At 46.0% G+C, this 27145-nt stretch overlaps 2 protein-coding genes across 6 annotated transcripts in view; one reads left to right on the plus strand and one right to left on the minus strand.

The window, feature by feature from the left end:
• The window catches only part of Itsn1 (intersectin 1), a 174619-nt gene extending 158253 nt beyond the window's left edge, over positions 1–16366 (minus strand). For 4 of the 5 annotated variants that reach the window (XM_035444311.1, XM_035444313.1, XM_027415606.2 and 1 more), the window contains exon 1: positions 16105–16361. The gene's annotated coding sequence lies outside the window, so the exon portion shown is untranslated. Of the gene's footprint in view, positions 1–16104 lie in introns of all 5 variants that reach the window. The other variant, XM_027415599.2, reaches the window with a different exon arrangement.
• A 688-nt stretch (positions 16367–17054) lies between these two features.
• Positions 17055–27145, plus strand: part of Cryzl1 (crystallin zeta like 1) — a 40282-nt gene continuing 30191 nt past the window's right edge. Inside the window, exon 1 of the mRNA XM_027415609.2 lies at positions 17055–17145. The gene's annotated coding sequence lies outside the window, so the exon portion shown is untranslated. The remainder of the gene's footprint in view (positions 17146–27145) is intronic.

The raw sequence follows: 27145 nt of genomic DNA on the forward strand, positions 1-27145 counted from the left end.
TCCACAGGTACCAGCACTCACTGGCACATACCCACACACAGATAACTTAAGATAATAAAAATAAGTGCTTTTAAAAGAAATGTCTCCTCATGTGTCCAAGCCTTTGTTCCCATTTGTTCCCAGCAGGCGGTGCTTTTTAGGAGGTGCTGGGAATTTCAAAGAGGAGGGTCACTTGGAAGACATGTTATCCTTGGTTAGGCTCTTGCCCTGTCAGCTATCTGCTATGAGGTGAGCTATTCTTCCTTACATGATGCTCAGCTTTGCCTTGCCTACAACAACAGAGCCTGCAGCCACGGGCTGGCTGAAACCTCCAAAATTGTGAGCAAAAACAAATTTTATTTCCTATTCAACATTTTCTCTCAGGTAACACACTGCAGATGTTTCTTGAAGAAGAAGATAAAAACAGTTGTTAGAAGGAATCGGTTTATTTCCTAGACTTAGCTGCAAACGCACACATGAAGTGCGGAGCTGAAGAGCAGTCTCGCTGGTTGAGAGCACTTGCGGCTCCCATCACATCACCTATGCCAATAAGTGACCACAGCTGCCTGTAACCCTGTTTCCAGGGGATCCAATACCCTCCCTAACCTCTGCAGGCAATGCACACACTTGTGCACATACAGACAAGCGTGTACATACACATAAATACAAACAAATTTTTAGAAAATTTCGCAGCTCACTACTTTGTAAGCTAATTTAAAATTCAATTTTTAAAAATAGGAGTTTAGACACAGATTTCCAACATTGTTGGACAATGATTCCCTTTGAATATATAGATTACTAAATGAAAATCTCAGTATCAGGCATGGGATACCTCCCTAAGAGACATTTGTGGGGGAGGGCCCCATGGGCTCTTTGCCCTTGCTCTTGGTTGCCCAAGAGAACTAGATGCTAACACCCTATTGCTGAAGAAATGACACTTTGGAATTGGGACAAAAAGAAACAAAGCTGGAATTTACCTGAAAACTGCCTGCTGATTCGTTTTCATAGGACAGAAAACTACTGCATTGGCCACGGCAGGAGAAATGACACCAACATTATCCCACAGCCAGCCCTGCATACTGCACACAATATTAACCCACCAGACAACATGTGCCACTGGTCAATAGTGGCATGAAAGTTACGGAAGTAACCGACTCCATTTGGATTGGATTTGAGGACTATTCCACAGGAAGGTATTTGGGCCTGGTACTGTAAACTTGGTCAAAAGCCCATGCATGGTTCAGGGGTCATACGCCCTTAGGAATGAACCTACTATTACTATTACTATTTTGCTAAATGACATGTTGTCATGCTTTTATTCTTGTGACCTAAAAAGGTGGTTCAGAACTGGCTGCTCTTTCAGAGGACCTGAGTTCAATTCCCAGTACCCACACGGTAACTCCCAACTATTCAGTTCCAGGGGACCCAACACCCTCTTCCGGCCTCCAAAGGCACCAGGTGCGCACACACACTATGCACAGACATTCTTGTGAACAAAACACCCATACACATAAGGTAAACTAATTTTAAAATAAAATACATGTTTATCTTAGACCCATAGATTAGTGCTAACTTCAAACTTGGCCATGGAAGCGTCTCTCTGCAGTGACTCACAACTGGTCAAGTACTGAACAAAAGTATCTGTTGAGAGCTCAGCCCTAAGGCTCAGAGAACATCACAGAAAGGGGGCAGAAAGCATGTAAGAGCCACAGGATGGGGGAAATGCCATCAAGTGTTCTCTTCAATGCACACTATGACGAGTAAGTAGTGAACCCTGAAGTCTCTGCAGCCATTACCTGCTCAAGAACTAGTCAGCAACATTACAACAGGTAGCACTAACAAGATTCAATGGTTTACTAACAAGAAAATGAGGGGGCTGGAGAGGTGGCTCAGCAGTTAAGAGCAATGGCTGCTCTTCCAGAGGTCCTGAGTTCAATTCCCAGCATCCACACGGCAGCTCATAGCTCTCTGTAACCCCTCCTGTTCCAGGGGATCTGATGCCCTCATACAGGCATACCTGTAGGCAAAACACCAATGCACATAAATAAAAATGAATTATTATAAAAAAAGAAAATGAGAGGATGTGAAGTAGGGAGGGGCATGTGTTGGGCATGCTGGGGGAAGGGTGCACATATGATCAAGATGCATTGTTGACATGTATGAAACTGTCCAATAAATGACATTTTTTAAACTTTTTTTTTCAATGGCATAGACTCTTGTAGATGTTCTACCAAGTCTGATAAAGTTCTGTCATAAAGGGATGCTGAATTTTCTAAAAAGGAATTTTTGAGGGGACTGACAGAGGCGGACGTGTAGTTTTTCTGCACTAGCCTGTGAGTGTGGTACATCTCACAGATCAGTTCTCCAAACACTGAACCAGCCTTACGGCCTGGAATAAGCTCATTTTCACAGATACATAATGTCAATCATAAAAGGATATAAAAGGCTTTCTGTTGTGATGGAATTAAAGCACTGTAAACATTAGCCAGAGTCTCCCAAGAACACTCCAAGGAGTGTCACCAAAGTTCAACACTGGGAGTTACTTATAGGGAAGGGGCCCGCAGCTGAGGCTACAAGGGCTTTCTCTTAAACAATGCTCAGTTCAGCCCAGTTGATGTGTCAGGAGCAGAGGAGGAGCAACCAAAGGAAGTGATACAGGAGCATGCCAGGGTGAGGAGCCCAAAGATACAGCTCATTGGAGTCCTTGCCTAGCACTCGAAAACCCTGCATTCAATCCCCATGCTGCCAATAATAATAACAGGGAATAAAGAAATAATGAGAGGGGAGGGAGGGAAGGGAAGGGAGGGGAGGAAGGGGGAAGAAAGGAAGGGGAGAGAAGGGGGAAGGAAGGGGGAAAGACAAAAGTGCATTTTGAAGTGCAGGTATTAGAAAGCTGAATTCTGAGGAATAGAAAGAAGGCAGAGAGAAAACTAGAGTGCTGACAGAGCTTAGGGCTATCTATACAAAGGTATAGATTTTATGCCAAAGGCAACAATCCTCAAGTGCAGAATGTGGTTACTGTGACAAACTACTGTGACATTATTTGCTGCTTCTCTGTGTTAACCACCACTGATCAGAACACTGCTGGCTTTACAGGGCAGCACACCAAACTGTGCTTGTGTCCACCGTCTTCTTCAAGTATCATAGATTTCAGTTTCTTAAAGTCATGCTCACAGGAGACTATTCTTAATGAACTGTGAAATATTTATTAAATCTTGGCTTTTCATATATATATATATATATATATATATATATATATATATTGTGATATCTTGAGCAAAAGCACATGTAGTCATCTGAGTTACCAACTAAATTAGCCACCTGGCTGGCCTTTTTCATAGAATATGATTTTCACTTGTTAGTTTTAACGACAGTAGAAAGACCATAGTTATTCTGACTTAATTATTTGATTAATGGCTTCTAAAGAATGGAGTGTGCCTGATCCTTCAAGAAAAAAAGGAAGGGGGACTGAGGGAGAAGGCTTATTTGTAAGTAACTGCCTTGCAAGCACAAGGACCTCAGTTCAATCCTTAAAAGTCCATGTTTAAAAAAACAAACAAACAAACAAAAACACTGGGGCTGGGTAGACGGCTCAGCAGTTAAGACCACTTGCTGCTCCTATAGAGAATGAATTCATCTCCCAGCACCCATGGCAGGAGGCTCACAACTGCCTGTAACTAGTTCCAAGGGACGTGGGGCCTTCTTTTGGCCACGGCAAGTAGCCATACTGACATACAAAGACTCAGATGGCTCACAAGGTAAAGCACCTATTTATTGTACAACTTTGACAACCTGGATTTAATGCCAACAACCCAGATGGAAGGAGAGAAATGACTCCCAAAAGTTGTCCTTTGACCTCCACACACTCAGTAGCACATGCAAAACCAAGTTCACACACACACAGAGTAATAATAACTTTTATACTTATGTATGTGTATACATGTTTTGTTTACACATGTACATGCCATGAGTGCCAGTGCCCTTACACATCTACAGGCATTGGGTGCCTAGAACTGGAGTCACAGATGGTCGTGAGGGACCCACTGGAGCTGCTGTGGTCTACACGTTGAGGGCTCAGTCCCAAAATACTGTTTCCACTTCACATACCAGCCTCAAATCATATGGACTCCCAAGTTCTTATTACTTCTGCCAAGCAGAAGAGGGTCCCACCTGCCCCTTCAAGCTCAGGGACTCACTAGAAAGAGTCACAGAGCTCACAAAAAACACTATCTTCGAGAGCGGTCCAGTGGCACAGACCAGGCAGGCCACCTTTGCACACATCAGCAATCCATAGTCCAGAGCTCTCAAGCCTCACCCGCCATTCCACTCTCCATCTGGAACCTTACAATGTAGGCATGAGTGATCAAATCACTTCGTGACTGAGCTCAGCTTCCTTCGCCTCTTCTCGGAGATGGTGGAGGGGACAATTTCAAGCACGTCAGCCAGTGGCTGTGTGGATAGCCAGCCTTTGGTGTGAGGCACTTGGCATGAACTATTCTTCCAAGAAACATACACACAAACGGGAGACTAGAGATAAGAATCACAGGCAACGGTGTCAGGAAGGCACAGCTGAGCCAGGGACACAACAGGCACACAAGACAGGAAGACAGAGAAATAAACAGAAAATGAGCATCAGACATAAGCGCACAGAACCATAGTGGAGCCCTGCATAGTCGGGCTCTACACCTCCCTTTCTGGTGACAGTGGCCTCCTTGCCAGAGACACTGTGCCCCTCTAAGGCCATAGAAGCTCTTAAATGCTGACTCCTCAGCTGGGGAAACAACTCCTTTCTTCCCTAACTCACATCTATGCACGTCAGATGACAAGTAAGCACTGCCCTTCCAAGACTCCAACATTAGGTCGTCGTCTTCTTCTTCTTCTTCTTCTTCTTCTTCTTCTTCTTCTTCTTCTTCTTCTTCTTCTTCTTCTTCTTCTCTTCTTCATTTTTTACATTCCACATTATGTCTTCTTGAGCACTTTGCTTCCAGTTCTTATAACAGCTGGGAATCATTTCTTTCTGTTTGCTTGTTTATGTGCCCCACTGAAATATAAATGGAGTAAGGACCCTGTGGGTCCTGTCCTGGCACCCGGCAGTCAAGCAGGCATGGCTGTGGCTCTGCAGAGGGACCGAGCATGAAGGAATGGAACAAAGGCCTCCAGAGGAACAAGCCAAGACAGTAAGTGTCCAGGACATGGGGAAGGAAACGAGCGCTCACCTACCTTCCCTTCCCATCTCCAGGCACAAAACTGTGTGTGGGAAATGCATTCAGAAAAGCTCCTGGAGGAGAGGGCAGAAGGGCCAGCCAGCAGGCAGAGTCACACTCTCACAGTGAAGGTCCTTGGGACTTGAGGAAAGGCGCCAAACTTAGTATGATGTCTGAAGGGCTTCCAGAAGGCTTACACAGCTACCTGAAGGGCAATGGTCATAGGGTGTATGGTTTTCTACAGCAGACTTTTAGCAGCATAAATGTAGGAAGCAGAACCCAGATGGTGCGATGGGTCTAGGGATGAAAACTTGCAGAGACGAAATGAAATGGAACAAAAGCCAGGGGGCAGGGTGAGCTGAAATAACTAGCTTGGCAGTCCCAGATGTACAAAGAAGGAGACGAAACTAACAGGAAGCTGACAGCCCACGATGAAGGAAAGATCAACTCTACATGTGTTTAAGGTCAGCCCCTGATAAGACAATAATGCAGAGGACTGAAAGGATCGCTCACAGCCTTGTTTGACCCGTGAACATGCCTGCACACACTTGCACAATCTCAAAAATTTCTAGAAAAACAAGAGGAAGAATAAAGAAAAAAGTAGTTAATACTGGCAGACTGCAGTTCTAAATCTTTCTGTCCAAGAATTTTCCTGGTCTTTATTAAAAGCAAACTCATAGCCTGCAATACGTGAGTGAGTGAACCGTAAGCATGCTTCACAGGGCTGACGGTACTGTCACTACATACGAACTGAAAACTGAGACCGCAAACAGCTGAGGCACTAACCAAACCCAGACTTCAGCTCTTGGGTAAGTGTTGACTGCCAATGTGTTACCACAAATCGGGAGAGTTCATTTAGAGTTATTAATTAGCTTAATAACTGAGAGGTCTGAGGCTTCGTCGCTGACAGGACTGCCTTTGGTGCCCACACTCAACAGGTCTTCGGTCTCCCACACTGAGCAACCTTCACTGGTATCTACCAACAGCCCTGGCAGGTGAGGGTTTTGGATCTTTTCTTCTTATTTATATTTCCAAAACATTTCTTCAATAAGCATCTACTGCTTTTGTAGTAAGAAAACCATGTTATTTTTTTAAATTACCAAATCACAACTATAATATCTCAACTGATGCGATCAAAACAACTACAGAGAACACATAAAGACTGTGCTTTAAAATTAACTCAACCAAAAGGAAATTCGAGGTTACAATTACTGCAGGATTATCCTTCCTCTGACACTAATTAAGACTGCAGATTGGACAGACAGCTACAGCATTGTGCAAAACAGATCATCTCCCTGGAGACCAGCTTCTACAGACACTCAACTCGATCCATTTCTGTGACGTTAAAGTTTCTTTCACAAAAAAAGCAGATAAAATCTTTCCTCTCAGTAACCACATCCATAACCTTAATGTAATGTTTATGGTATAAAATAATTCTTATCTTCATCTTACATGGCTTTTTTGTTTGGGTTTGATTTTTGGGATAGTTATTTGCTCATCTTGGATTTTTTTTTTTTTTGAAACTGGGTCTCACTGTATGGCCCTTGCTAACCTGAAACTCACTATGTACCCTAGCCTAACCCTAACCCTCCTGCCTTCACCTTCAGAGTGCTGAGATTATAACCAAGTTACCTGTAATCTTAGACTGCTATTTTATTTGACAAACAGTACAGATCCATCACAAACTGAAAATATCCAAATGGCATAAGCATCCAATGTTCCTAATTTATCAGATGTCACTGCTTAGCAACACAGGACAATGGAGAGAGTTATCTGCTGGCCTGCCTGTGATCCAGCGGCTCACTGGAGAGTTATCCGCTGGTCTGACTGTGATCTGGCACCTCAGAAGGAGCATCTCACCCCAGAATGCCATCACCACCCCAGGAAAAATGCAGCTCACAATTCCAAGTACAGTACCTGATGAACTCAAGTTGCTCTTGCACCACCGCGTTCAAGACATCTAACTAGACTTACACTAGATTTTCTTCCTCACAGAACTTCAAATAGCTTATACAACTAACTCATTTATCTCACACAATCTGAGACCCAAAGAGTAAATCCCATTATCTTCACCAGAAAGATAGAGTACAAGGCCTGAAGGAACTAAAGTAGAGCTGATTTGGCATTTCTCTTATTCTCCTCCAAACCACTCACCCTGGAGGATGAACTCCAAAGGGAGCCTTTACATAGGAGCAAGCTGTCAATTAGCTTCCTGGCTCCTGGGGAGTCCTCTCTTCTCCACCTCCATCTGCCTCACACCATACACCAACAAATGGCTGCAGAGGGGCATCCATGTGGTGGGCACTGGTCTAGGACATGGGGAAAAAAATCTAAGAAGAACACCAATGGCGCTCTCTGCACTCGAGTTTCTGGCGTCCTAATAACAACCCCGAAATCATCTTCTTCCCCAGTTTTTCTAATTGTTAAAAGAATACTAAAAGAAAAATTGTATTTGAATAGACCCAAAAGTAAGTACTACTTCCAACTGGCCACTGCTATTTACAATCTGCCATCTTGAGCTTAAAGTGGAAGTAAGTAGGTTTTTATAAAATGTTAGACGAAGCCAGGAGGTGGTGGCTCCCACCTTTAATCACACTACTTGGGAGGCAGAGGCAAGCGGATCTCTTTAAGTTCGAGACCAGCCTGGTCTACAAGAGCTAGTTCCAGAACAGTCTCCAAAGCCACAGAGAAACCCTGTCTCGGGGGAAAAAAAAAAAAAATAGATGCACAGTGCATAAACCCTTATGACATATGATTTACAGGAATGGCGTGCAAATGCATTCAATGCCCCTAATTTATCAAATGTCACACACAACACGAGGCCCTCCTAACAACAACATTGCACAGGAAAATTTGTGCTGGAGCCAGGCCCAGGCTTGTAGTTACAGCACTTGAGAAGTCAGAGTAAAGGACGAACCCAAGCTCAAAGCCAGGCTGGGCTAGCCTGTGCTTCAGTGAGACCCTTTTTTAAAACAAACAAAAAAGAAATGAAAGAAAGACAGAAAAAAAAGAAGTTTTCACTGGAAATAATTAGCCCTGAATAAAAGATCCACAAAACAGACACGTGTACAGAGAGGACTCCAGTGCCTTTTGTTTAAGAGGCTTTATTCTAAGTCAGGGTCTTCCTTAGCACACGGCATTAAAAGCCAGACTCCATCTATGTCTTACAAATGCATGCCATCAGAAATTAAGACCCATTTTTTTAAAAAAAGCCAGAAGTTTAGCAAAAGAGGGTGAAAAGCGTTGTTCTGCTATTTTAGGAAGAGGGCATTTAATTCTGGCCATCAAGGATAAAACTGGCTACTTGCTATGACCTTGTTACTTTCCCATTCTAATTTAGTTGAGTCCAAAAATCTGCTACATCCTTCAGAGTTCAGTTCCTGGTTCAACCACTCAGTTAAGGGTGAATGTACTTGGTATCACCTCCACATAGCCTCTAGGAGCCCCATGCTGCACAACTATGAGATGGGGTTTGGTTGTCCACTGAATGCTAAACCCCAGATGCCCTACCTCACTAGGAAGCATAGATAAACTCAGGCCAGGGAACAAAGGCCAGGATGGTTGAATCAACATAGCGTCTGGGCAATTGGCTTGAAAGACAAGTTACTATCACTAATTCTACAAGGGAAGACTGAAAGAGGATGGGTTCACATGGTTAATTTGTTTCACATTCTCTTTGTTAGGTGGCTACAAACTTTGTGTCAGCAATAAGACTTTAATGCCAACCCACCTTCACATTTAGTAACATAAGTTTTGTGGCTCATTTTTTTTAAGGCTCTCCAAGAGGACCAGTAACATCTTTCACTCAGGCCTTGGCAGTGCTGAAGCGAACTTCTACAGCCGCTTCAACCCTCTAAACTGGCCAGCATGGAAATGCCTGGATAGGCTCCCAGTTGTCTCCATCACCACACTTCGATGGTCTTGTGTTCTCAAAACAAGTCCACACAAGTAAAACTGTGTTTTCAAGTTTGACTGTCCTTCTCTATTGCTCTAATCCTGTTTTTCATGCAAAGTACTTTAGGAAGCTCTCTGCAAGCTAAAAGATGGGGGTGACTGCCAGGCAGTTGCTGAGGCTTACCTGGAGCCAGCTTACATGAAGGACTCTTCAAGGGAGTGTTTAAATAGGCTCCCCTAACCCCACCCCTCCAGGCACCCAGCTAATTACCACACACATTATTGCTTGTCAAGAAATCTCTACGTACCTAAACAACAGACATCAAGGTTGCAAAAAATATTCATATGCCTATAAAATGTGCCCGCCAAAACAGGCCAAGAGTTTTGGACTCTGGCTAAGTTTCTCCAGCTACTTGCTGGCTAAGCTACTTAACTTCGGTTTCCAGAGCCTATTCATAGAGTTTATGGAGGTTAATGCATAAAAATGCTGCAAGAGGACTTAATGCCAGCTAATACCATCACAGGAACCGGACTTCATACCCTACTTCAAAGCAAGCTGATGCTAGCAAGCCACTCTTCTTGCCACATGAATCTCTATTGTATTGACTAAGTCATTCCAAAACGTGGAGCATGGGGTGGGACTGCCACACCACGACAGGAGCGTAAACTGCTATGACCTTCCTAGATGGTGAGCTGGGAATATACAACTGCCAACTGCAGATCTTGGTACAGTGCTGCCTCAGGCCTGGGCAGGTCAGCTTCTTCCTACAGTGAGTCACAGTCACTCGAACTCCAGACTGATCCAGGTGCAGAGGACAAGTGACTAGGACCTCTGTCACCCCCTCAAGACATTGTGAAGGGACCAGCTCCCCATTTCAGCAGCCATGACAGTAACACGTGCTCTATGACCTTGTCTTAGTCACTAGAGGTAAGGTGCCTGCCTTGTGACAAGGAACCAATCAGAAGTTAGCTGGTGGCGCTATGCTTTACAACCCTGGGTGTACGACAAGAACACAGAAATGAAGAGCATAGCAACCACCCTGGGAGGGCCTATGGGCCATAACAACCAGTTGACCAATCAACACAGGGCAAGCCCTCCAAGGCTGGAGGCACACCAATAGTGAGCCTGTGTGTACCCCTAGACACTCCCCTTACGCTGCCCTATAAGATCTCTTGGGAGGCCCTAGGAGTTGTCTTCTGGGAGCCATCCGCCATGGCGGGTGGGTGAAAGACCCACGCTAACATGGGGTTGCAGCAAGCTCTCCAATCTGCCTAGTGATTGGGGTTACTGCGGGCGTGGCCTGGGACCCCGGATACCTGAGTTTTCCGGGGGTCTAACAATTGCAAGGCAGAAAGAATATTAGGAGTACTACAGAAGGCTTCCTGTGACTATGGCATGGTTGTTGCACCCACCAACGCACAGCAGTTGGGGGTAAAGAGGGTACTTGCACAAGATTGGAGCCATCAACACTTCATCAAGGAGAGGGGAGGGGCTCATAAGCCTTGCTTCTCCCTGAGGAGCTACTGACGAGTTAACAGTCGCAGGACACACACACACCTCACTTCTTAGTGGTGTAGCCACTGGTAAGTGGCCCTTGCTCAAGGAAATAATCTCATATCCATGCTCATCCACACAACCCTAATTAAATGCAGTGGACCTGTGCTCCTCCCGTCCACCCCGTCCCACCACCAAAACACCACAGACATAAAAGTTAAAGGGAGACTTGTTGGAAATAATAGGATGAGGAGCCAGAGGAGAAGAGAGGAGAATGGGGGATACAATCATACATACTATGTTATGTGTCTGAAATTGTTAATGAATAAATGAGTTTTAAAAAATGTTTAAGCCAGGCGGTGGTGGTGCACTCCTGTATTCCCAACACGCAGGAGGCAGAGGCTGCAGGGTCTCTGAGAGTTTGAGACCTACGGAGGGAGTGAGTTCCAGGACAGCCAGGGGTGTTACACAGAGAAACCTGTCTTGATAAAACTTGAGCATTATCTTTGATTGGTTCTCCAAGTGCTTCTAGAACCTAGGCTTTGTGAAACCCTTGTTGTATGTATGTTCATGCACTGTGTGTGAAGATACATTTACTCATGTAGGTGTATGTAGTTGACACTGAGATGATTTTAGGGGACATTCTGTTACTGAAACTAGAGCTTGTCCTTTGGCTAGTCTAGCCAGCAAGCCCCAGGGATCTCCATGCCCCTGCTCCTGGGGTTAAGGCTGGCCTCTATGTTGCACATCATTATACCCAGCTTTTGTGTGGGCCCTGGAGATCTGAACTCAGTTCTTGGACAGAAAGCACCTTACTCACCTAGTTACCTCCCCTAGAAGTGCACACAGGGGACTGGAGAGACAGACTGCTCTTCCAGGGAACCCAGGGTTCAATCCCTAGCACCCACATGGTGGCTCATAACTATCCATAGCTCCAGTCCCAGGGGCTCTGATGCCCTCTTCTGGCCTCCCCAGGCACCTACCATGCACATGGTTCAGAAAAATACATGCAGGCAAAACACTTATATACATAAAATTTCTTTAAAAAAATAATAAAATATCAAAGAAATTTATAAACACTTAAGGAGAGCCAGTTATTGTGATACTGTTAACAAGGGTGGAAAAATGACACACTAGGCAGTGGATTAGTATTTTACCCTGGTGGAAGAAGGGACTTTGAGAGCCCATCCCATGTGAAGCGATACACTCTGGCCCTGGACACATGGGGAAGGGCCCAGGCCCAGCCCAGGAAGATTTGGTGGACATTGCAGAGCCCCCGTTGAGGGCCCTACCCTGCCTGGGGAGTGGAGGGTGGATGGGGTGGGGTAGGAGGGATGGGGGTGAGGGGAGGGAAAGGGAGAAGGGATTTACATGTGAAACAAGCTTGTTCCCAACTTGAACTAAAAAAAAAAAATTAAAAAAGAAAATGTCACACTAATGTCTAGTAAATTGACCAAATTCTCACAGATTTATAAAGTGGTATATTATCCAGCTATTAAATGGATAAATATAGACATGGTAAGACTGTTTTTTAGAGGCCTAGAAAATAAGTTAAAAAGTAAATCTATGAGCTGGATATGGTGGTTGGTGTGTGCTTGAATTCCAATACCAGAGTAGCAGAGGTAAGAGGATCTTTGCAAGATATGCTAGCCTAGTACACACAGCAAGACACATTCTCTTTATTTACCTCTCTTAGGGGATTAAAGAATGAAGAAAAAGAAAACAGTGGAGACAATGGCTCAGTGGTAGAGGCCTTGTGTGAGCCCTGGGTTCAAGTCCTAGAGCGTGTGTGTGTGGGGGGGTGGGGGTAGTGCTCCTTTTATGCAGACTGTAGGAAAGAAGCATTGCAGCATTGCAAGTTAGAAGCCAGCCTGCTCCATATCCAATGAGTTCCTGGCTAGCCAAGACTAGATAGGACCTTGAAGAAGGAAGATGGGGGGGGGGAGATGACGACATGCACATCAAGATTCCAGGTCTGTACCAAAAGCTGTAAGTGAACAGTCTTATGCACACACAAAAATGACCCGGTATATATAATGTGGGTCATGGATTTATGGGTATTTCATAGTTTCCTTGTGTTTTTTTTTTTAATTTCTCTAAATGTGATGTTTTTAAACACAAAGGCTATTAGTTATTCACTCCAAACTGACTGAGATTTATTCTAAAGTAATACAATTAAAATGAAAGTGATCATGAGATTTATATTTTATAATTACATGCATATAACCCTGGGTAGCTTATTAAGTATACATCTTTAGTACCAAGAAATTATCAAGAGACTTCCTTTGCAAACAGTGAACTTCTACTTGTGACTACAAAATAAAGCAGTACAGAGATCATGTCAGTGATAGTTTTGAATTTTATGTATTACATACTGCAATTCTTTATCATCAGTGTGAGCTACTACTTAATAACTGGCTGTGTCCTAGTATAGGACATGGCGGCACATGTTTTATTAAGTCCCAGCACTTGGAGGCAAGCCTGGGCTACTTAGAGGTATGTAAACTCCACTATCATTCTTCTCATTTTCGACAAAGAAAACTGAGGCACTAAGAGGTCTGGTGACTACATCTGAGTCATTGACAACATGTGATAAAACCCCAGAGTTCAGCACTTTAACTACCTAGCCTTCACATAAAACCTGCGATTTATATGTCAGTGGGCAGACTTGGTAAAAGGAGGGTGAAGGTCATATATCATGAAAGTAAAATTGGAAAGCATACCAATTGTCTATATTTTCTGGAAATGACTCTTATTAGGATTATCATCATTTATAAAAATGGTATGTGAAATGATTAGCTACTGTTTTGCTAGACTTCCTTCCATCATATTAGCCAGAAAGCCTCTACAACATTCAATACTAGTGAAGCTAACAGAAATGCCTAGAATACAGTGGTTGTGACTATTCTGCAAGGCAACTAACCTGGCAGGTGAAGGCTTAAACACCTAGGCTCACTGCAATGTGGTTAGCACACTCACTCAGCAATTATGGAAGAGAGTGTTCCTCCAGAGACCACAGTAACACAAACTCTACCCTTCTGAAACAGTTATCATGGTACAATTATTCCCGAAGATGATGGCCGCTAGTTTACTAGCAGCCTAACTAACATGTAAAACTTCTGCCACTTGGAAAGCTTGCTATCCGCTTCAGGAGAGAGTCTGAGGAGACACTCAATAAGAAAGAAGCACGCTGCCAAGGATCTCCAAATCTTCCTGCCCTGGAGAAATTCCTAGAAAACATATTGAAAATACTGACTACTTCCCATTGTCTAATTGTTAAACAGAGAGACAGAAACCTGTTACGTTTCTGTAAAGCTATCTGAGGTCCAGCCTCCGAAACGGAGCCAGTGAAAAATTGGAGCCATTCAGGAAGGAGTCACTAAAAAGAGAACATAAACCAAACGTTCACGTAATTAATTTTCTATGAGTCACAAATGTAGCAAACTAAAAGGATGAGAGACTACACACAGCAGTTGCCTAGCATCACCAGGCCCAAGGTTCAAATGTCAGCACCACACACAAAGATGAATATGAGGCTGGGGGTGTAGCTAGGTGATACAGTGCATGCTTGCCAGGTTCCAACCCCTGGTTCAATCACCAAAGAGAAAAAGCATGAGCCAAGGAATTTACTAGGGCCTCTCTTTTAATCTCTTCTAAGTGTTTTAAGGGTGTGTCTCAATCTAGGTATTTGGGGGAAAGATAAAGAATGCCCAGAGGGAAAGGAAATTGCCAGTCAACAGCAAAAGAAACAAACAATAAAAAAAAAAGCTGAGGGACAAACATTTCAGGGAACTAACTTGCCACCACTCATTTTATGCCCTATTTCACAATGCTGGCCATCTGAGCAAGCTACAGGGTTCCAAAGTACATTAAAAATGTGTTCATTTCCTCTTACTCAGCCAGAATAATAATAGTTTTGTGACGGTACCACCATCCTCAGCAATTTCAACAGACACTTTCTTAGTAACTATCTTTTTTTTTTAGACATGTCCTCTCAGAAAGGCTACTTACTGTGGCTTAAAGGTGTAGGAAATAAATGCCTTTAGCCCTGTCACCAAATCAGTGTCCTTCACTTCTTAATTTAAATCCTTTATAACTTCCTGAGTTCTTTACATATCTCCTACAAAAGATTTTTCCTTTCTAAAAAGTTAAGTTATAAGCAAACACACAAAAGCTTCAAGCAAACTAGTAAAGAAATGTAAATAACAGAAATGATAGCTACAATGGCTGTTGAAACGTCTGCATGCCTGACGCTAACGTCATCTAAAAATAAAAGTATCCCAACAAATACATTGCTCCTGTTAGACGCGGTTAGAGAAGTGCCTTGCAAAGCAGCTGGCCTGCTGGCTCCTGTCCCTAGCTCCTGCCCTCACATCCTGTCCACTGCATAATCCATGGGCTTGCCTTTCTCTTCATCAGTTCAGCGGGATTAGGAAACCGGCCTCCCCGAAAATAGAATTGATATTTTCCAGAGGCATTTGTTCCTATGCTTTCATTCTCTAGGCTATCAATCAGACTCTTTTTATTCTGTGTTTTGACCACCTAAGCACCAAGAGGAAGATACCAACAGATAAGCACAAAAGAACCGGCATCTGGCCGGAGTCTGCATGCATTTACATTTCCAGGCTGGCTCTGTTTTCTGAATACCAGTGATGAGGGCAAAGTTGTTGGGAACTTTATCATTCAAGATGCCACCCAACATCTGCACACCCTCCAGCTGCAGCAAGAAGCCACTAATCTGTTCCTTCAAAAGCAAAGCCTGTAGTCTGAATCCCAACAATAGATTGCTCATAGGCAAGGAAGGGGATCAGCGAAGTTGTCTTCCAAACCAAAGGCAAACACAAGTGAAGGGCGGTCCGGCCAGCTCCTCCTTGCTTTCCTTTTTCTGGGAATCCGGATTGCCTCTCCTGGTCCCCCAAAGAGGGGACCGCAATGGTGCCCTGGGTCCACAGCAGAAACCCGAGTCAGTGCGTGTGCAAGGGAGGACCAAGCTTCGGGCGACCCCGGGGACGCGCTCTCGGGAGCTGCTTTCTGTTAAATGCCATCAGAGGCAGCCCGGGCCGCGTCACTTGGGGCCGAGCGGCATTGACCGCCCTTCACTGACAGGGTATTCCAAGCAGACGCCGGAGGGAAAGGATGAGCCAGCCGGGCACTCGAGGCCGGGGGCAGCGGCGGGCGGCGCGATGCGGCTCCCGAGCCCCGAGCCCGAGCCCCGGGAGGCCGGGCCGGCCCGCCACCCTGCGGCGGCCGAGGGCAGAGGGTCAGCTGCGGAAGGACCGCCCGCCGCGATGCCCCCTCGGAGCACCGGCCGCGGCTGCGGACGCCCCTTCAGCCCGAGCCCGTCCCGCCGCCGCGGCTCGCCCGCCCCGCCGCGGCTCGCCCGCCCCACCGCCGCCGCCGCGCCGCCGCCGCCGCCCCCGGGAGGATGGGAAGACGACGAGGCAGAGCGGCGACGGCGGCCGCGGGACCCGACCCCGGGCGGCCATCGCCGACCCCCGCCCGCGCGCCAGGCCGCCCGCGTCAGCTCCTCACCTCATCTCCGGGCGGGTGCGCGCGGCCGCCGCTCGCTCGCTCGCTCGCTGGCTCGCACAAATCAGTGCAGCCCGCACGCCGCGCGGAGGGACGCAGGGTCCGCAGCCGCGCACACCATCCCCGCCCGCTCCCGGCCGTCCCGGAGCCCGCTCGGGATGCTCCCTTGCGAGCCGCCGTACTACGGAGCAACCAAGCTGCGCGCCCTCCCCGCGCCGCTCCAGCCCTCTCGCCCTGCTGCGCTCCTAGGCTCCCTCGCTCCCGCCTATCTCCTCATCTCCCTCCGCCGCCCCCGCCCCCCGCCCCCGCCCACAGCCAGCCCGCCGCCCCGCCCACTGTGGGCGGGCACAACCGCCTGCCAATCGGCCTCGGAGGCCACGCCCCTCGCCGGCCTCTACACGTGACCACGCCCACTGGGTGGGCAAGCATGGGAAGAGCCAAAGGAAATAGAGGTGTACGGAGTGGCAGCCAGGGAAGCCAATCAAGTGGGTCGGAGGGCTTTCTTTTTTTTTTTTTCTCCCCCCTCTCTGTGTCTGTCTGTCTGTCTCTGTCTCTCTCTCTCTCTCCTCTCTTGTGCGTGTGAAGATTTTGTCTCACGGTTTGGTGCTTTGCTCCTCGACAGTAGCTAGGACACACTGAACTAAATTGAAGGGTTTTGCAGAAAGGACGTGGAGACGACAGGCGAGGAGAGACAAAGACTGAGGCAGGGTGGTAGGGGGTACGGCTGGAATGAGGAAGGGTGTGGCCTTTTACTGTCATTTGCATAAAACGGAACCCCATCTCGGCAACACCCAACTTCTCCCATTTATTGGTGGTCCCCGGGGTGGTGCCTCGCCTCTCTGAGGAGAGGAGCATGCCGGGAGTTGGAGTTCCTGGTTCGGTTGCTATGGCGTTCGTCACCGCCTCCCCCTGCGGTATGACGGGCGGTCTGGCCAATGGCAGTACTGTTTGGGCCCGAGAGGGCGGGCTCTCTGCGGAAGGACTGGGAAGGTGGCGGCGGCGGCGGCGGCGGCGCTGGCGGTTGGGGTTGCTCGCAGGAGGCAGGTGAGCTAGGACTGAGCGGTGTGTGTGTAGGGAAACGGGACTTTGGGCGGCAGCGGGAGAAGCGCCTGGCGGAGCTGTCCAGCCCTGGGGGCTGGGGGCTGGTGCTTTGCCTCGCCAGCCGCCCTCAGAGCTGCTCGGCTCAGGCCTAGCGTGGCTGAGGCCGCAGGGGGCGGTGAGGCGGGCGGGCGGGCGGGCGGGCGGCTGCTGACCGCGGGGAGGTCTTGGCGGCAGGTTGGCCTTTGCTTCCCCGTCAGCGTGTGTGCAGGCGGAGGTCTGGAATTGCCTTTCTCCTGGGCTGCATCCCCCGCCCGCCCCTGCCTCTCCTGTGACTGCCTCTGACGCTGTCTGCCCCATTGCTGCTTCCTTCCCTGTCACCCCTTCTCACCCTTTCCGTGTCTTTCCGCCAGGGGTGGCCGTGGGTCGGGACTGCCCGCCTCACTGAGATGTCCAGTGGAATACTTGAACCGTACGACACATTAGCCCAGGGTCGTGAGGCGGTGCAGATACTGATTCTGAGTCTGGGCCTGATGGTCCGCATTTGTTTAAAAAAAAAAAAAAAAGTATCTGCACTTTTAACAAGCTCCCAAGTGTTGATAGTCCACAGTAGCTGTGTTTTGCATTGCCTGTTCAAGACAAATGTTGTAGGCACTTAGTTTGCTTTTAGATTTCCTGGGAGCCGCATTTGGACGATGAAAAGAACACGTGAAATTAATTTTACGTTTCATTGAAACCAGTATACCCAAATACTATTTCAACATTTTAAAAAGTCAAATATTTAAGTAAGATAGTGTGTTTTTTAAATACTAACCTTTACAGATCTATTTGCGTTTTACCCTCACAGCATGCCTTCTTCCTTACTGCACACCACCTGTGGCTGTTAGCTGCTATACAGGACCAGATCATACAAGAGACCACTGTAGAAACTCAACAGTGTTAACCATGTGGTTGCCAGTAACCAGCCCTTTGCTGCCCTGTTACATGGGTTCAGAATTACTTCTAAGACTTGATGCTGAGCTTACAGAAGCAGTCGGGAACGTAATTAACATTTATTAAAAGCCAGCTTTTCTCATGTGTCCTTTGCATACCATACTCAGTCCCTGTCGCATCCTATCCCTTAGGAGATCTAAATCTTAGCCATCAACCACTACAACGCCTAGTTGTTACTGACTTTCTAGTTTCCCTTCATCCCTGCTTCTGTTCCAGGGTGTAGGACGGGATGAGAAGCTCATATTTGAAACAGCATCCCCCATATAAAATCAAGCAACACAGTTCTCCACACTCCTCAATGACAGAAGCTCTGGGTGGAAGAAGAGGTGAAAACTCGAGGTTCTTGAGCCTCTGGACAAGAAAAAGAATGAGTCTTGATTCTTCTGTACGCCTCTCTGAAGCCTGGGAAAAGCTTGGGAACTCATAAAATGGTTCACTATGGGATCACAGTGCTTTCTTCCTACTGGAATCCCACCTATTCCTCCAGCTGTGGCGGGAGGATTGGTAGTTCAGGACCAGACAACTTCATGAGACTGTCTCAAAATAGCAAGAAAGCAATAAGGGCCATAGACACAGTGTTTCCCTGTGTTATTTGTGTGAATTCTTCCTGTCTCGGTAGATAGTCCATGCTAGCTGGCCTCAGCCTCCCCTTGGGCTGGTGGCTAATTGTAGACCTTTTGTAGACCTACTGCAACACTGAGCTGAGAACTCTAAATATACATGAAAAAATAAGTTTGCAAAGTAATTTTCTTCTACTTTTATGTATTATGATAGGCTTCATGAGGTTGTTTTCTCTTTCAGTTTTTTGTTTGTTTGTTTGTTTTCCTGTAGAAAGCTCGAGGACAATTTTTTAGTTTCAGAGAAAAGCATGCTTAAGTTGGGGAAAAGTCCTGGCAGCCACAGGAGGAGAGATGTAATGAAACTGATGTCTTTTAAGTTAAGTGTAGAGTAGAAATAGAGCTGGCACTCCCAAGAAAGGTGATAGGCTACTGAACTGAGGGAAAGACCACCAAAAACCTCCTCATTTATAGTAGATACTGAAGTCAAAATTGTAATTTGTATTTCACATCCAAATGTTTCTTCAGGACCCTCTCGTGGACTGGACTGCCGAATTAGGTCGTTGTTTACAGATTGCTGTAATGTTAATAGACGGAGGGTTTCTTACTGGACTGGAAGGAGAAGGGCTAGGAAATTAGGGAAGATCTCAGTGACCTGTCTCTCTCCCCACCTCTCCACCCACAGTGTCTGAATTACCCTAAAGGAAAAGCCGTCATTCATCACACCATTTCCTCCCTTTGGCCCTAGGAGCACAGTATGAGACACCAAGACACTAATTCAGAAAATGAAATGAGAGATTAAGTTTCTCTTGATCTAGATCATACCGCATTCAGTGGTCAAACATTTAGTGGCAGTCTCAGATCTTGCCTCTTCAGCCGACCCTCCTGCCCCTACCGTATTGGCAAGGATGTAGATGGAGTTTCTGTTCCGCCTAGTCCTGCTACCCTTCAGTCCAAAATAAACACACTGGGGCTTATATTAATCATAAACTGTTTGGCCGATGGCTTAGGCTTCTTACTGGCTAGCTCTCTCTTAATTGTTAACCCATAACTGTTAATCTGTGTGTTTCTACATGGCCTTATCTTACCAGAGAATGCCTGGTGTCCTATCTTCCCGGTAGCTACATAGCAGCTCTCTGGCAGCTCCTCTCTGTCTTCCTCCCCCCAGCATTCTCCTCATCTGGTAGCCCCACCTATACTTCCTGCCTGGCTACTGGCCAATCAGTGTTTTATTCATCAGCCAATAAGAGAAACATATACACAGAAGGACATCCTCATGACAGGGACATATGTGGTATAAGGCACCCTAGGCATTTTTTCTTTTATGGGTATGGGCGTTTTGCCCACATGTAATCTTAGTATGCCATTCATGCCTAGTGTCCTCGGGTGTCAGAAGAGAGCATCCGATCTCTTGGAACTGGAGGTAAAAATGGCTGTAAGCTACCATGTGGGTGCTGGGAATTGAACCTGAGTCCTCCGGAAGAACAGCCAGTGCTCTTAACCACTGAGCCACCTCAGCAGCCCTGAAGTCCTACACTTTTAAGTGAAAAGACTCTAGGTCTCATGGAGGAGGATGGGGGAAGGCATTAACATTTTCTCCAGAGATTTTAAAGACAGGTGTTTGACGGGTGCCTCCCTCCCAGCTCAGTAGGCCCATGCTGAAGACTTGTTGACTATATAAAGCAACAGTTTGATATCTCTAAGCACATGCTATTTGTTTGTTGGCTTAACTTAACCACTTTTCTGCCTCTCACGCTAACTTTAATTCTCAGATTGCACAAAATGTAAGAATTATGCCGCAGTGTACATATAATGTCAGTCAAGTGTGATGTGATCTATTCATGGAGCCATAGCTTGTCAGCCTGGTTGATGGCACATACCTGTAATCCCAGAATTTGGGAGATGATGGTACAGTACAGGAATTCAAGGTCATTTTTGGCTATGTAGCAAGTTTGGTACTAGTCTGGGCTAATTATGAGACCCTATCTCAAAAAATTAATGATGATGATGATAATAATAGAAATTGCCATAATTAGAAGAGACCTCAAAAACCATATGGTCCCCTGTCCTACTCACCTGATGCTTGAATCCCTATAACTGTATCCAGCCCATTTAAGTTCTTGTAGGGATAAGGACCACATAATTTCATTTTTCTTTTTTAAATTTAAATTAAAGCCAGGAGTAATGACACATGCCAGTAATCCCAACACATAGAAGATCTTTGCAAATTCAAGTCCAACCTGGTCATTATAGTGAATTACAGGCTATCTAGGGCTACAAAGCTAGACTTTGTCTTGTAAATACCTAAAATATACAAACAAAACATTGTTACAGGGGTCTGGAGAGAGAGCTCAGTGGTTAAGCACACTGACTGCTCTTTGTGAAGTGTTGGGTTAGATTCCCAGCACCCACATGGCAACTCATAGCCATATGTAATTCCAGGCCCAGGGGATCCAGTGCCGACTTGTGGCCTAGAGGCTCCTGCTTACAAGTGGCATGCTATCACACACATGCACAAGCACGTGCACGTAAATAAGAACTGTGAAAAGTAAATCTTGCCAAATGTGGTATACACCTTTAATCCCAGCAATCTCCAAGTAGAGGCAACTGGATCTCTATGAATTCCAGGCCAGTCAGGGTTACATAGAGAGACTCTGTCTCAAAAAGTAAACAAAACAAACAAAAAACTACAACTTTAAAAGTTCTTACGGCACATTATTTGCTGGCCTTTCTGTGACTTGACCAGTATGAAGCAGCTTAGGCCATCTCCTGTGCCCTTCCTGTAACAGACATCCAGTGACATGTCTGTTGACTTTGAGGTTGATGAGACTCTTGGGGCACTTTTGTCCTGAAAGTGTAGGTAAGGGCTAGTGTGTGGAGGGTTATTTACAGTCATTAGCACATGAGTGCCTGGGGAGTGGAGTGCAGCAGGAGGAAGCCAGGGTAGTTTGTGTGGCTGTTAAAACAAAAAGGGAACCATCTGAAATACCCCCCCCCTTGGCTCTGAGGACATCCCCTGGGAGGGTCCTACCTTAAATGTTCTCTTGAAGTACTTACAGTTGGGTGTTTAGTGTATGCTAAGGTGTCTCTCTGTTTGCATAGCTGAATCTTAAGTCAATATCCTTTCTAATTATCTGCAGATTTAGCATGTTTACTGTGTGGCTTTTTAAACATTTAAAATATTGGCTGGGCATTGGTGGCGCACGCCTTTAATCCCAGCACTCGGGATGCAGAGGCAGGCAGATCTCTGTGAGTTTGAGGCCAGCCTGGTCTACAAGAGCTAGTTCCAGGACAGCCTCTAAAGCCACAGAGAAACCCTGTCTCAAAAAACAAAACAAAACAAAATATTGCTAAAATAATCCTGCTTATGGATTTATCTTCCAGTCTGACATACTTGTAAAAACGCCACCTCTGTGTGCTCCTTACAAAGTATCTCAGCCTGCCTACCTTTTTTTAAATTATTAAATAATTATCATTTTTTTATATGTCTGGGTGCTTTGAACATGTGTTTTGTCTGAATGTAGATTTGTCTATGGACTGGAGTTACAGACTGTTGTGAGCAGCAGTGTGAGTGCTGGGAATTGAATCTGGGACCTCTACAAGAGCAGCCGGTGCTCTTCACTGATGAGCCATCTCCCCAGCCCCCACCATCCATTCTAAGCATATTTGATGTCACTGAAACCTTTATAAGGCAGACGTGGTAGATAGATCAGGTGTTTTAGTCAGTTCAGTGATAGCTTGGGCTACACAGGAAGACTACATTTCAAACAGAATAGCACATAAGAAGTTTCAGCTACTATGCTAGGGATGTGGCTCAGTGGTACCCCACTTTATAACATGTATGAGGCCCTAGGTTCAGTCCCCAGCACTGCAAATAAATTCCGTAGCACTTTTTAGATTTAGCAAAGTTTATATCAGGTCATTTAATTTTCAAATTATAAAACATTCTTCGAAATGTCAAGGTACCCACTTATCTTTAACTTCTAATTTTATCACATGTACAGTTATTTTCTGTGTCCAAGTATCTTTAAGTTCAGCAGAAATTTTTTTTTAGTGAATTCAAGTCTTTTGTTAACCTGGGTCAGTGCCCAAGAAACTGCGGGTTTAAATGTCACCCATTTTACAATATTTTTAGTGCTAAAAGCTCAAAATTCCTATTTTTTTGAGGTGGCAGAGAAGGTGGTAGGTTTGTAAAACAAATATTTCCTGGTTTTTATTTTCATATATCTACATTTGAAAGACAGAAACAAACAAAACAACAAGCCTCCTTTCTCGGAGCTGCAGAGATGGCTCAGCAGTGACAAGTGTGTCTGCTCCTGCAGGGGACCCAGGTCCCATTCCTAGCACACATCAGTGTGGCTCCCACTGCTGGCGACTCGGCTCCAGAGGACCCAGGACCCTCTTCTATCTTCCTGGCATTTCATGAACATGCACAAACACACCTACACATAATTTGTAAATCAGGTTTACTTACTTATTGTGTGTCGGTGTGCATGTGTGTATGCAGGTCAGAGGACAACTCGTAGGTGTCAGTTTTCTCCTCCCGCCTTGGGGACTGTAGGACTGGACTGTGTCCTCCCGCCTTGGGGACTGTAGGACTGGACTGTGTCCTTCAGCCTTGGGGACTGTAGGACTGGACTGTGTTCTTCTACCTTGGGGACTGTAGGACTGGACTGTGTCCTTCAGCCTTGGGGACTGTAGGACTGGACTGTGTTCTTCTACCTTGGGGACTGTAGGACTGGACTGTGTCCTTCGGCCTTGGGGACTGTAGGACTGGACTGTGGCCTTCTACCTTGGGGACTGTAGGACTGGACTGTGTCCTTCGGCCTTGGGGACTGTAGGACTGGACTGTGGCCTTCTACCTTGGGGACTGTAGGACTGGACTATGGCCTTCTACCTTGGGGACTGTAGGACTGAACTGTGTCCTTCAGCCTTGGGGACTGTAGGACTGGACTGTGTTCTTCTACCTTGGGGACTGTAGGACTGGACTATGTCCTCCCACCTTGGGGACTGTAGACTGGACTGTGTCTCAGCCTTGGGGACTGTAGGACTGAACTGTGTCCTTCAGCCTTGGAGACTATAGGACTGGACTGTGTCCTCCCACCTTGGAGACTGTAGAATTGAACTTGGGGATTATGATGCTTGACAAAGGATGTCTTGACCTGATAAGCCATCTTGCCAGCCCACACATACACATAATTTAAAATTTTAAAAAAGTATTTTTTTAAAGAAACACCTTTCCCAGAACAGTGTTAAATGGCACACACTTTTAATCCTAGCACTCAGGAGGCAGAGGTAGGTGAATCTCTGTGATTTCAAGGCCAGCTCGGTCAACAGAATGAGTTCCAGTACATACAGGACTACACAAAGAAACCCTGTCTCAAAAAACAAAAACAAAACAAAGAAACATCTTTTTCTTTACTTTGTAAGGTAGAAAATGGTTTTGAGCCCAGACAGTTCTTAATTAGATTAACTAATCCTTATTTTAAACACACACACACACACACACACACACACACACACACACACACACACACACACTGATGCTTCAGAAGATTCTGGAGTGTGCAGAATAATCCCCCAGGTCTTTGAAACTAGGTCCTAGTTTAAGGTCCACATGACTGTTGACCCAGACTACACATCGAAGATTCAGTAGGCAGAGAAAACAATGGCTTCTAGAGCTACAAAGGGAGGTGCTTTAAACTCAGGGCCTTATTACAGAACACCTTGAGTTCCACTCTTAGAAAAGCCGACCCTAGTAGGTCCAAGCTAAATAGGAGCAGAATTTTGTTTATTTAATAATGGTTTTACAGGGCATGTGGTGCACACCTGTAATCCCAGTACACAGGTGGCAGCCAGGAGAATTCAGAGTTCAAGGCCAGGCTAGGCTACAAATCAAGACCCTGTCTCAAAACAAATAAGCCAAAGAGTGGAGAAAGAATCCAAGTGATATCTGGGAAAGCTCACTTACTAGTAAGTAAATAAAGTAATAGTAATCTACAGTGTGGAGCAGGCGGGATGCATTACTACCCATCCTGCAGTAGCCAGTACAGAGGAGGGAACTGGATTTGGACCTTACTCAGCAGCATCAGTGGACTAGTGCAGCATACTCTCAAGAATAGGCTGTGCCTAGAAACCCATGATAGGATAGATGTGTGTTAAGTCACACTGATTTGATCAAACAAGTTTGTGCTGAAACATTGTGGGTGGAATAAGGTAGACTAGGAAGAGCATATGGCTTCAGAGAGCCTCGAAAGCTAAGCAGAAGCTGAAATATGTAATGTGGGACATGCATGCTGTGTCTGCGTTTATTCTTCCTCCTCTTCCTCCCCTTCCCAGTCCAACACACACTGACGCTGAGCTGTGTTTTCACCGTTTTGTGCACTGTTGATAACTGATACATAACTTCATGTCTTAAATGTGTGTTTGCAGGTAGTTTCTGCATTTGATTATCTCATCCTAGAAAGCAGCAACCCTTACTGCTTTCTCGATACCACTCTTTTATAGGGATTGATATAGGTCCACAGAGGTCCTAGCACAGACAACTGGTTTTATGGGAATGAGATCTGTGCAGGTCCTTGGGCTTCTTCTTATAAGGACATATGCTTGGCTTTATAGTCTGCTATTGCCCACTTGGAAATTCTAGTAATTTCTAGATGAGGTTCCCACTTTCTTTGCTGTTGCTGTTGTTTTGCTTTGCTTTGCTTTGGGACCTGCAGATTAAAACAACAGATCTATCGGCAAGTACTGAATAGTCTGTCCCACAGGATAAAGTATTGTAGTTCTGGGTGAGTGTATCATGTCAGCGGCTCAGTAGACACCACTAAAGACTGGGACAGGTCAAAGCAGTAACTTCAAGGCTCCAGCCCAACTGGTACTGTGAGCTCTTGGATGAATCTTAATCCCCTTAAGATACCTCCCTAAGTGGATGAGGGCATGCTCAGTTCCTCATCCATATAATAAATGCAAAGAGCATATACAGAAATGTTGTGGGGCTGCAAGCATTCTTACAGTAAGGTGATACACAGTGAGCAAGCATAGGTAGACTGCAGCCAGCAGCAGCAGCGTGCATGGGGCCCACAGCCACAGCAGGAGAAAGTGAGTAAATGGGAAGAATGGGGTCTCGTTTCTGTGCACTTCAAAAGGAGCTGGTCCTTGGGAAGGGAAGGAAGGCCATAGCCTGACATGCTTGTAGAGCTTCAGATGTTCTAGATGGCTCCTGCCGGGCCATCAGTGTATTCACTTCTGATTGGACAGACTACCCTAACAGTCTGCGTGCACTTCTCTATGTAGTGCATATGTCTGTAAAGTTTACATTTTGGAAAAGTAAACAATCTGTCATGGTGGCTCACACCTGTAACTCTGCTAGTCCAGAAGCCAACACAGTAGAATTACTAGGAATTTAAGGACAACCTGGCCTACCAAGTGGGCTCTGGGCCCACTTGGGATGCAGAGTTGGGGGGGGGGTGTAGAGAAACACTTTAATAACTTCCCAAGATGTAAACCACTAGAATAGTTCTGTGATAGACTGGGATCTCTGTGAGTTCTGGGCCAGTCTGGTCTACAGAGCAAGTTCCAGGACAACCAAGGCTGTTTACACAGAGAAACCCTGTCTCAAAAAACTAAATAAATAAATAAACTGGGAGACTGCTCAGTGGGCAAAGATCTTGCTGTCCAAGGGTGAGGACTACAGTGTGTGTCCCTAGCACTCACAGAATGTCAGGTGGGTACAGCAGCCAACCTGAATCCCAGAGCAAGCCAGCTACCTAGGCCAAGCCAATGAGTTTGCTCTGGGTTCAAGTGAGAGACCTGATCTCAGCATGTAAGATAAGAGCCATTGAGGAAGACACCCAGTGTCATCCTCTGACCTCACACATACACACACATGCAAACATACATACATGTACACAAACCACATCACATGCAGGGGGTGTTTGTGGGTGAAATGCTTCCTTCACAAGTGTAAAGACCTGAGTTTGGGTCCATAGCACTCATGTAAACAAGCTAGACATAGCCACCAGACCCGTAACTCCAGCACCAGGGAGATGGGGACAGGAGGATCTAAGAAGAATGTTTCTGTCAGGGTTACTCTTGCTGTGATGAAACACCATGACCAAAAGCAACTTGGGGAGAAAAGGGTTTGTTTCACTCACACTTGAATAATCATCAAAAATGGTGAGGACAGGAACTCAAGCAGAACAGGAACCTGGAGGCGGGAGCTGATGCAGAGGCCTTGGAGGGGTGGTCCTCTGTCTTGCTCCCCCTGGATTGTTCTGCCTGGTTTTTGGTTTTTTTTTTTTTTTTTTTGGTTTTTCAAGACAGGGTTTCCCTCTGGCTTTGGAGGCTGTCTTGGAACTAGCTCTTGTAGACCAGGCTGGTCTCGAACTCACAGAGATCCACCTGCCTCTGCCTCCCTGAGTGCTGGGATTAAAGGTGTGAGCCACCAACGCCCGGCT

Source organism: Cricetulus griseus, chromosome 4 (assembly GCF_003668045.3).
Source record: "Cricetulus griseus strain 17A/GY chromosome 4, alternate assembly CriGri-PICRH-1.0, whole genome shotgun sequence".
In the NCBI taxonomy this organism is placed as follows: Eukaryota; Metazoa; Chordata; class Mammalia; order Rodentia; family Cricetidae; genus Cricetulus; species Cricetulus griseus.